The sequence below is a fragment of the Corapipo altera genome, unplaced genomic scaffold (assembly GCF_003945725.1).
Source record: "Corapipo altera isolate COAL_440 unplaced genomic scaffold, ASM394572v1 61411, whole genome shotgun sequence".
Taxonomy (NCBI): Eukaryota; Metazoa; Chordata; class Aves; order Passeriformes; family Pipridae; genus Corapipo; species Corapipo altera.
In genome coordinates this window covers 16,290,959-16,303,476 of record NW_020884875.1, presented here as the reverse complement: position 1 = coordinate 16,303,476, position 12,518 = coordinate 16,290,959, and the positions used below count along the sequence as shown (strand labels likewise).

The 12,518-nt window shown below is 35.7% G+C and overlaps 1 protein-coding gene across 8 annotated transcripts in view; it reads right to left on the bottom strand.

The window, feature by feature from the left end:
• The window catches only part of KDM4C (lysine demethylase 4C), a 260,368-nt gene that overhangs the window by 145,378 nt on the left and 102,472 nt on the right, over positions 1-12,518 (bottom strand). The gene's annotated exons all lie outside the window — the stretch shown is intronic.

Here is a 12,518-nt window from a genome sequence, read left to right as displayed (position 1 = left end):
ATGCTTAAGCCTATAACTGGGCTCAAACCATTCACTGTAACTAGCCAGCCTGTCTACAGGCCTTTGTTTCAGAATCTAACTAATTTGTTTCAGAATTAACTAACACAGCCTTTCACACCTCTTTTAAATGAAAGAAGATTTTAATCTTAAAGGAACAAATAACTCTGAATGAAAAAAAAAATGTCTGAACAATAAAACACTGTCCACAGATACTTGTTTTTCAAATGCCTAGTCCAGATGCCCAAGATCACGCACTCATTCTCAATCTCTATATCTGCCTGGTTTTCTGTGAATAATTCTCATTTTCCAGACAATACTACTTTTCTAATCATTTCAATTGTCTGAATTAACCTCTCCAAGCCATTGCAAGAAAATACATCCTTACAAGCTAGGTTTGGAATAAACATTTTCGCAATTAAGGATGTGTGCATGTTTCGCACTCTCCAGTTCAACCCCAAAACAAAGCCACTCCTACTTCCAAACCATACACTGTATTTAAACACTTTCTTCTCTCCTCCTGTAAAATGCACAGTGACACACAGGTGCACAACATTTACAGTACTACCATTAACCAGGTGATATACCTCATGGGAGTTACCAGTCACAGGTGATGGGAAGACTTTAACATTGTTTACAGGTCAACAACACCAGTCCATTTCTCTAATTTTAATATAAAGCAGGTACTCCCCGACAGATCAATAACTGTCTTCACAGGACTTCAATGGCAATTTTGAAATCAAATCAAGATTTTAAACAAATGGGGAATAAAGGTGAAAAAAACTATCTGCCAAGAATGGTATTTTCTAGTCTACAGTGATTAACTGTTAATTGATTAGAATGCTGACAGTACATTTTAATACACTGGAAACAGTATTCTATCTTAGAAACTCAGCAACAATATCACATTACTTTAATCCACGGTCCTAGTTACAGAAGAAAATGACAGAATTGGGGTTACTTGCACCAAGACGTACAACATTATTGAGAATGACTGTGAATCAGACAAGTATTTATGTTACAGAACAATTGACACTATGTAATTTGTACTGTAACAGAACATAAATTAAATGGGAGATGGTAATATTTTCAAAAGTCATATTCCATTTGGCCCTTCTCTGTCTGTGTTTTGGTCTCAAATGGCAAGAAAATCTTCTGTTAATCACTGCTATCTTCAAAGGGACACAGCTAGACACAAAGTACGGGTTGGAACTAGTTTAAACTGCAACTGTGAAAATGTTCTTAGAAAAGGAAGACAGACTCATGGAACACTAATTAAAAAGCATAGACAAGAAGACATTTTTACTTCCTTCCAACCTTGAATGCTCAGTCTTATGTAAAGTCACTTAGAAATTTTCAGGTAATATTTTCTGTTTCAGGAAATCATTAGTCCATCATCTAAAGGAGCCTAAACACACACAAATGACAAACTAGCATCCTCTTCAGTATGACTGAGGAACATGTCTTCTTACTTCTTCAGTGAAAGTGAATGGTACTGCTCAAAGAATATAATTCTTTTCTTAATAACTCCTAATGTTATTTGTAACTGTGTCATCTGTAATAAGGTAAAATGAACGGATACTACTGAATATATAATAAAAGTTGATCACCTATTCAAACAAGGAAGAATGTAATTTTTCATAACATCGATGTAACAGATTGTAACAGATAACATTGTCTGTACATACTCTATGAAATACTGACAATAAATAGAGGTAAGGTTATTGACATGCAATAGTTGTCTGATACGCTTTGTATTATAAGCCTTATATTCCACTCACCTAATTTATAGGGGCAGAGCAACATGCTTAATGGACACCATTAGAGTTTGATAACTAACACACAGATTGGGGAAAATACAACATGGCACCTGGCATGCTTTACTGACATAAGTTTAAGCCATTTAAAAAGAAACAAAAAAACACACTACCCAAACAAAACAAAACAAAAAAACACAAAACAAACAAAAACCAACCAAACAAAAAAACCACCTTATCCCGCCTCCTCACTTCATTCACTTCATTTTAGAAGTCTGCATCCAATTCCCTCGCTTTATGAAAAATGTATATAAAAAGGAGTTCAGCAGAGATTCATTGAGGCAGTCACGGAAAAGAGCATGAGGAGACTGAGATGAGCATGTTTACTATGGAAAACAGCTGAGGTGGTTTCAAGGGGGAACCAACAGCATCCACCCTGTTCTTGAGTGGTTACCAGGAGAACAGAGTTAGAGCAGTGGATTACAGGAGGGTGAGAGACAGTGGACATTCACTTAGAATTTTCCTCTTAGAAGAAAACTTTTTCCCCGTGAGGATAGATCGGCAGTGGAGCCAGGGCCCTGAATTATTCTATGATCCTATGAAACATATAAAATAGTTGACAACTTCATCTACCTATCTTTGCATGCCAGGCTTATATTAGTGCCTGAAAACAAAAAACATATACTGAAAATGGTTAACTTCCAAAAGGTTTAAAAGCCAATAAATTTTTCCCATCAGTGATTATAGAAGGTGAATTTTTAAACTCTTCAAGTTATGATATGCATAGTTTTTGTAAATGCCACTAGTTAAAAAGAGAGACAAATCAAACAAATTGGTTGTATTACAAGACAAAATGCAAGAATGGCTGTTTAACAAATCCATAAATTTAAAGAGTTGCATATTCTTCTGGGACGAAGAAATAGGAAATGTTTTTCCCATAATACTGATATAGTATCAAATCAAAAAAAGCAAAAAACCACAAACCAAAATAATTCAGTAGGCCTATTTAAAACTATTCACTCGACTTCAGAGCAACAGGACTGAAGATTTTTCCTGAACTAATTTAAAACCAACCAGTGCTGAATATCAGGAAATTTCAGCTGCATAAATGTACTGGTCAACATGCAGTTGAGTGCAGCTATAGTAAACTAGAGCGCAAAGACATGATATTTTTCCTCCTACATGGAATATGTTTCATGCCTTCACTTTTTATATGCAATATTAGTGCAATTATAAGTTGCCCACAGTTTTAAGGACTATTTAGTCTGGTACTCTGGATTCAAATTAAATCTCTAGTAGTTCTTCCTGATATATTTAAGCTTTTTTATTGCTCATTAGACTTCATGACTACTTGGAGCAATGCAGTCCCTTGCCACTTACAAACTAACATATTTTACAAAAAACCAAACTGTCTGGAGAAAAGAGCTAGCATTATTTGCATCCACATTCAGGTACAAAATTCCATGAAGTGATTCATTATGTGCAACTTCTGATAGGGTTATATCCCTGCTTTCACAGGGCATATTCAAGCATAGGACTTCTATCAGCATGACTGAACAGAACCAGTACCATTTTAACCACAGCTCCAAATGCACACCAAGAACAATAGAGATGTTTCAAATATATTCCGCAGCCCCTTGAGAATAACACAAGGCCCAAGAGCCACTTGTTGTCATCAGCTGAACCACAGATTTGTTTTAAGTGTAAATAAGAAGAGGAGTCAGGAACCGTATGTGCAGAAAAGAATAAAAAACTGACCTTTTCTCCAACTGTAATCTTTGTACATCACTTATTAATTTCTCCAGATTTACAAAGTCTGATTAATGAGTTTCTCAAGAATAAACAACTATTGTAAACCAGATTTCTCACACCAAACAATTGAGAGTATCTTTCAAAAAAGCATTGGGTCTGAATCCAGGTATTTGTTGTGGACAGTCAAATATGTTCAATATGGAAATACCAGACTCCCTTAAACAACATTTAGCAGCAAAATATACAGAAAAATTAGCTTTAACAATTTTCCGTGGCACAGTGACCTCAATAACAGCAATTTTATGCATAGCATTCAAGATTTTTTTCAGTGCCTATGGATTTTGAAAGCCAAACCAAACAGATTTGGAGAAAAGAACAATAATTACAAAGCATACAAGGAGAAAAAAATATATATTTACTGCTCCTTCCTTCCTTCACTACTAAATTTGAAGACAGCTCACTTAGAAATAATTTACAAAGACAGTTGCCTAAAATTGCAATTAATACCCAAACACTATTATCATAAAACATATTTTTTTTATAACATAAACCAGAAACTTCAGTGTGACTATACAGGAAAAAGAAGGTACAATGGCAGCTTATGTTAACATACCTAAACTAGCCTTCATGCAGGAGCACAGGTTAAAAAGAACAAATCAGCTATCCACACACAGCTATCTACAGTTAGAAGAAAACAAGTACTTTCATTTCTCAGGCATGTTAAAATTACAGAAACACACTACCACTAAATAAGTACACATGTGCTAGCACAGGCCATGATTAACTTCCATTTTGCAGTTTCACATGTGCTACAAGCCAATGTTCACGAAATTTAATGCACTCCATACCTCAAAACTCACTACAGAACAAGTCAGCCCATAAACAGACACTGTTTTTCCCCCAGAATATGCTGTACCTTAATAATCAGCTATGGTATCCAGAGAATTGTAGTTATACTACATTTGTCCCTATGAACAGAAAGGCGTATCTTGAATTCCCAGCATAATAAAAACCAAAGCCAAAAGTAGCATAGGTGTAATATCACATTTTTCACTGTAAATGTGACTGAGGCATTTAAGAAAAGACAGATTCCAAAATGAAATATAGCAGGGAGATTAGCAAAGCCACTGTGATTCAAATAACAGTGAATTCTCCAAGGGTTCAAGCTTATCTGAGTCTCAGCAGCAGCACAACACAGCAAAAGTCTAAATCACAGAGGCGAGGATTTTAAAGCACTAGAGCAACAGATATATACCACTAAATAAATAATTTTCATGAAAATGTAATTTCTTAACAACAATTAACAATTCTAGATGATGAACTTTTGCTTGAAGATTAAAAGTAAAATAAAATCAGAAACTGAAAATGGTCTAAATAGTATAAATTACTGAATTGTGTGTCCATGGCACCATGGTGTCATACGGGGAAGCTGCAGGCGCAGCCTCTACGAGGAGAGGGCAGAGGGTGCCCAGACATCACCCATTCTAGCCAGCTCCAGTGGAAACACCACAGGGCATGACTGAGCCCTGCAGCCAAGATGGAAAAGACTCAGCAAAAACATGTTTTAAAAAGGGAAAAACGAGCAGATAGTAAGAAGAGGAAGGAACAAAAATAGAGTGAGAAATAAGAGAGGGAATACCAAGGTCAGAGGACAAGGGAAGGAGGTGGCCCATGGTAGAGCAGATATTATTCCCTGCAGCGTGTGGAAAGTCCACAGCAGTTGGAGGCCTCCCGAGAGAACTGACATGTGGGTGAAGCCCACACTGAATGAAGCAGGTGAAAAGTGAGAGAAGGGAGGAGTGGTACAGAAATAATACCTGTACACTGAACACACACCCTCCCTGTGACCCTCAGGGAAGCAGAGGGTGGAAGAGTTGGGACTGAAAAGTGAAGTTGACCCTCAGAAGTGATGGGAGAAAGGTTTGGTTTTAAATTTTGTTTCTCACTACTCAAACGCATTTTAATTGGCAACAAATTAAATTACTTTTTCACACGTTGAGTCTGTTTTGCCCATAACAGTAGTTGGTAAGCAAGCAGCTGGGTGGACACATATGCCTAGCCATGGCTACGTCATGACAATGAGGTAGGTTGAGAACAGGAAAATGAATTAGAAAGGACAGAGGCACTGTACTGTTTCTCCTCACACCTAATAATATTGTCAGGAAGTGATTTTACTTGGGGAAAAAAAATATTTGTAAGTGTGGCAGACACAGTGTTAAAAATTCTTAGTAAGACACACAATCTTAAAACTACCAAGAAACTGGAAAAACTTTCTAAGATTGCCCTTGACAGTTTACCATTTTATCCTGCAACAGACAAAGTAGGTTTTTTGGAGTTTATTTCAAAAACATATTGGCTTATTCCTCACATGATGTATATTATTATATGATACTACACTTAATGCAGACAAAACATTCCAGGCGGAAATCTGTATTTCATTAGTAAAAAAAAGTAGGAAAATCTGACTCAAGGCAAAAGGATTTATCCTGAATTTCAGTTTTAATCCACAAATAAATGCCCTGTGATATGGTCAAATAAATATTGTTGGAAATGTGGTCATTTGCACTATCTGTTTTTAACACTGTTTTAACATTTCTTTGATTATTCAGACTCTCTCCTTTAAACTTGTTAAAATACCTAAATCTTAAATGGCCTTGCCTTTTGTTATGCTTGAGAGTCAGTTTGAGTGGGTTTTTACTGTAATTTCCCACGATTACAATCACTTATACATTTTAAAAAGCTACAATATCACAGTTTGTTTGTTTTTCATTTCCATAAAATCAGTAGTTTTCTGATGATCATTCAATTTGTCACAATTCTACAAGCTCTCCTCTCCCAAGAGGTGGCTTTTTATTAGGCAAAGCACAGGGCTTTTACAGCTTCTCACTTTACAGAAAACTTAAAAAATTACTGTCTTCTTTTTCTTAAACATAATAGAAAACTTGTTCAACAGAAACCAGCTCACACCTTTTTTGAGAGGCACTGCCTCACTTTACCCTTCAACTACCTGCTTATCCAATTAAGCACTGTTGTCAAGAGCACTGCTGAAAGCTATGAAAGAAGCCATATCAAATCTTCCCTGGCAACCATGACATAGGCCACAGAAGGATTATCATTGGGCCCCTAACAGCTATGCAGAAAACCCACGCTGGTTTTGCACCAACATTTTATTAAAGAATTTTCATATTCTTATTACTATCAGCCTCTACACACACCCAGAAGACAAAATGATGTAAACCACAACATGGGCAAATTTCCATTGCACAAACTTTGCTCATAGATTCAGAAAAAGCAAAAATGAGAAGTTGCCAAGAGCTTACAGTACCTTGCATATGCTGCAGCTCTCGCTGCTCCTGCCAGCTCTACAGCTGAACCAGTGATAACGCCCGTTGGAAATTTTAGAGTAAACAAGACAAGCCTCCAAAGGGATAATATGAAATGAGCTTCTGGCAAAATAGTAAGATAAATAAAAAAAGGAAAACCTAGTAAGCTGAATGTGCCATAAAGAGCAGTAATAGTTTTGTAGTCATATCTATGAGGAAACTCCTGAATGCATTGGGTAGGGCACTGTGCTCCTAAGCAACTATGTGCCAGGCAGCTTTCACACCTGTTTTCAAAACATTATATATAAAGAGTAACTGCCAAGTCATTATCCTCCCTTCCCTGAGCTAAAGAGTATCAGGCACATGCAGTTACTGTTCATGCTAATCATCCATCACTGCTGTAAGATGGAACAGCAAAGAAACAGACCTGCTTAGTGTTGAGAAAAGCAATTTGACTAATAATTTCTGCCTAACGGTAATTTAGCTAATAAAATGTATGCAACAAGTGGGTAGACTTTTAGTACCTACCAACCATACCTTGCAATAATTCTCTTGAACAACACTGAGAAATAATATCATTTTATATGTTGAAACTCATAGATGGAACATTTCATTCATTTTAGTCTGGATGAACAAGTACCATCGGTACAAACAGATTTTTGTACATTTGGCCATGACAAACAGAAACAGATGGGAATCCGCTTTCTAACTACTATGTAGAAAAAAAGAACATATGCAGGTTTCTTAAAACACAGTAAAGAAAGTTTTTAATCAATGTTGGCATTTGCTGTGCACCAGACTCTCTCAAGAATCAAGGTTAGAAAATGCACTATAACACATTATTTTCATAAACCAATTTGTTTGGTCTTTCTACAACAACGAAAGCCAAGCCGGACTCTCAGCAAGTGTTCAACAGTCTCAAAGACCATTAAAGTCTGAGTATGGAAGAAAGAACTTGAATACACAGCCAATCACATTTTGTAAAGCACACACTGACATACTGTTAGAAACCAGAACATAGCACTGAGCGACACCTTAAAAAAGGCTTTAGCAAGAATATTGGAGGTAACACACATAGTAGAGTAAAACAGGGATGTTTATATTAGTGCATGAGATGTGAAAAAAAGCCTTAATATACAAATAGACCAAAATCTGTTCCTTTCTGAAAGGTGTCCTTTCAGATAAAGATACTCAGATATATCTCTGTGATAAGATGACCAAAAATGTCTGTTGACACAAAAAAGTTAATTTTTCATCCATCTTTCATAACACCAAAACAGAACAGTTTTAGGCATATGTATTCCACGGCATTTCAAAAAAGAATCATAAAAGTCATGGAATAACAATGTTTAGACAGAATGTAAATTTCCACGTTAAGTATAGTCACCGTAAACTAGGTTTGCGGCAAGTGGAAAACTTTACAGTCAGTGGAGTTCAGCATACAATTCATGTCTTGCTTAAACTCATGTCTAAAGTCTCTTGCTAAAAAAACTACAATCTGCAAATACTTATTTCTCTCTCTGCTGACATTACACAAATCTATGATGATGAGCTCAGCTGTACATACCAAGGATGGCTAAAGTCAATCCAATTATATGACAGCATTAGAACCAGTCAAAATAGTAGGTCCTAAAACAAATTAACAGAAGAGAGAGAACATAAAATGAAACAGAAATTTAACTTGACACAGAGATTTAAAGGAAAGAGAAGAACAAGAAATCTGAGGATTTCTCAGAAGCAGAATCTTCACATACACTTTTGCCATATGAGGACTGACATTGAACAAAACTAGAAAAGTAAAGCACAGGGGAAGGAAAGATGGAAATCTTGCCTCATACCAACATTAAAGGAAGATATTAGTGTAAGTAACAATGAAAAGCTCAACCAAACCTAAGAATGATGGATTTTCTCACTATTCAGAGTTAGCTGCTTGTTAAGAAGTGCACGTGTTGATTAACATCATCAAAACCAACACTGTACACTCGAAACTCTATTTTCATTGTCAAACTGGAGGGGAAAAGGAGAATTTGCAGAAACATCATTTTTGTTAAAATCCATATCTCAATTATCTCTTCAACTCCATGCAGTAATACCCTTTAGGTTTTTTAAACAAATAAAAAACAAAAGTGATATTTTTAATAGTTTAATAAATATTCACATTGATTTACATCATCAGATTTTATCAACTTTTTCATCTAAAAATTCATATAATTGGGACAGGAGAAGGGGGAGGTAATTTAAAACCAGTTTTCAAAACTAAGGAAAACAAAGCAAGCTTGGGAATAGTTTCTATGATGATATAGTTTTATGTACAGAAATGTTCGGAGAAAGGAAATTCAAAACTGGTTAGCGAGAACTAAATATACATCTTTGATGTTGCATCATTCCAAACTCTTAAAGAGCTCCACTGTTTGTCACCTGTATATTACATCCTCTAGAGCTAAATCAATCTTCAGGATTGACTCTAGGAGTCTAGCAGCTTAAGGACACCACTAATGCTGAAACATCAGCTATCCCTAGTGTTACTCAAGCCTATGGGATCTGGTAGAAATTTAGATGCTGTAATGTTCACTCACTAGAGGCCAAAAAAATCAGAACTTCTAGGTATGAATCACAAGACTACTCAAAACTATTCACATTTAATAATTTTATGTTAAAATATCTACCATTTTAACCACTGTTTTCAAGTGTGTGAGCGACTCCAGATATTAATATAAACAGCTTCCAAGATGGAGTTCAGCTTCAATAACTAGTTTAAATTACTTTCAAAGTACTTTAGTTTTAGTAGCTTATAAAGCAGCTTGTCTTAGCTAAAGACAACCATTTGATTTCCAGATTACACTGCTGTAACATCCAACAGTGATATGTAAGAAGGAACATTAAAATGCAATTAGAGCGTGATCCTGCTAAATTCTCAGCAACTCCAGGAGGTGCTGAATGCCTTGATACTCCTTTCGAGTATCTTGATGTACTGGTGTGTCTGAGCTCAGGCTATGTTTCATACAGACACATAAATCAACAAAGACTGCTTCCCCAGGATCCATGTTCTCAAGTTCTATGTGAACACTGTTTTGAAAGGACATCATCAAGACAGCAAAGTCAGTATTTTATTAGATTAGCTGATGCACAGTAACAGACTAAGTTTTTAGCTCATTTTGCAGTGAGGAGGGGGAAGGATGTTGATCACTATTCTACTAGAAATAAACCTGTCATTAAAAAAAGACAATGCTAAAACAATAACACATAATCTCTGTCAGGATCCAATTTAAAAGACCCTGTTTGATTGTCTTCCCTCAAATATTTACACACATTCCTTATCCACATAAATAAATGCAGTGGGGAAAAAAAAAGAAAAACCCACTATATCCTTCCCTTTTATATACCCAAAAGCAACAAAAGGCCCCTCTACTTAATGCAGTCTGTGTAAATAGTAATATTTCTGTCATTAATTAGTGCCAAATGGCACTGAACTCCTCTTTAGATAATGAACGCGAAATTGCATTTGCTTTAATAATTTTCTTCAACAAATCTTTTACTAATTAAAAGTGCATTGTTTAGGAATACTTGAAGATATTTAAAAGGCTTCAGCTATATTTTAGAATGGTAACATTAAGATAAGGCAAGACTAAGACTGCCCATCAGCTAATTCAAAAATTGTCTGACAATTATAACAAAATCATAGTCAATAGAAAAAAAAAAAACATTTTATTATCCACAAACAACACTAGAACTACAAGTAGCCCTACTACTTGCCTTTTAAACTGCACTACCACATTCGAAAATGATTAAATATTGTTTGACAGTATGCAGAAACAGATCTGAATTTAAGAAAGTAACCTACATTGTTAACCAGAAAAGTTCAAAAAACCCCAAAACCCTAGATAAGATTTTGTAGTGCTGACCTTATCACTGCTATGATGCTTTATAGTGCTGAACTACAAAAGATGTAAACACACTTAATCCTCGAAGAAAAATAATGTAGTTTTTAAGATTAAATTTCTTTTATACAAGTCTAATTTCTACACAGGCAACATGCTTTATAGATATGGATGAAAATTCCAAACACAGACATAGCACTGTATCTCAGGTTAATGTGATAAAAAAATCCACAAACAAAAGACAAAAATCTGTAGTTAACGAAAAGCTTCAATATCTGATGTTTTGAATTAAAAAACAAAAATCAGAGAAGAAATTTTCTCCCTATATATATTATATCAATATCTTAAAAGAAAGAATTCAGTATAATGCCTACTTTAAAGAAACTGCCACAAGAGGACAGTTTTCAAAAGTTTTAACATAAGTATTCTGCTCTGCAAGTAACTCATTCCCCTTTCAGAAGAACAAACTAAATATGAATTCTGGAACTGAGAAGAATTTTCCATGGAGCTGTGACACCCAGAAAAGACACTGAAGTTACCAGGAATGTTAGAAAGGACTTCTACAACCTTCAAATTCAAAAAAGCAGCATGGGGAGTGCTGACGGAGTAAGGGCAAGAATCCAAGTATCTACAGGTACATGGTTATTCAACATCTTCACAGAGACCACAGCAGGAAGCCTTTGCAACGCAATTCTCTCCAACATAATCACTCTCTTGCACGTTTCTAAACAGTTTAGAAATCCATGAAGTGCACATAATCCTCCTCTTGACACAACACATGCATTCAAGTCAAAGACGCATCTTTTAACTTCACCTCCCAGCCCTTCACTGTCATTATATTAGAACAAAGGAACAGCTTTGAGGACTCCTGTCTGGCAGGAAAGCAGATTTCATCATGAGGTACAAATTGTGGTCATGTCTTAATAAAGCAGGACAGCTGATACCTCAAAAAAATACAAGTAATCCTGCTGAAATCTCGATGCCTTTCTGTCGAGACCTGCTCTACTCTGAAACAATCTCTGTATTTAAACAGCCTAAATCCATGAGAGGGAAGAGAGTAACACCTGGAGACTTATAAACATACAACATGGAGTTCAAGGTCCACCATGCAAATATGAAAGCAAATTTCTAATCCTCTCCTGTCTGTGATTCTACTCTTGAAAAGAGAAACATTTTAAACATTTTACTCCCCATTTCTTCAGGAAGTGCTGAACTGTAGAAAGCACCAAGTGTAAGAAGGTCACCTTGTTGTGAGTGGGGATCAAACTAGCAAAATAATGAAGCCATAATTAAAATAGATTAAAAATACAGTGTCTCTCATTTTTTTTAAAAAGTAAACAAAAAGTAAAGAAAGCTTCTCCTTTTCTTAACTATACGAAATGTAATTGCAAACTTTTTTAAACTCACTGTATAGAAACAGATATTTAAAGGCTGCCTGAACTAAGCATCTGACCTAGAAGTGATTTTCAGAAGCAAACCCCAGCTGAGCTTCTGTATTTACAATCACGATTACGACTGTCCAATTTTCTAAAAGCAAACATAGCCATAGAGTATAAATTTGTCTACAGTGGGTATAAGTCCCAACGCAGACTGAAGAAATCCTCTCTTATCTAGCCAGTTCTCATATCTTATAATGAGCTCTATCACACAGTGGAGTAATTAAGAGTTGATTTTATATAGGAGAAAAGCACAGGGGTTTACTCATGACACAGGTATAAGGCATCCATAATGAAACACTGCAAGAGAAAAGCTAGGGGGAAAAAAGATTACTTATGGCCTTTATCTCAAACTACAGCAGGCTTTGTTTGCTA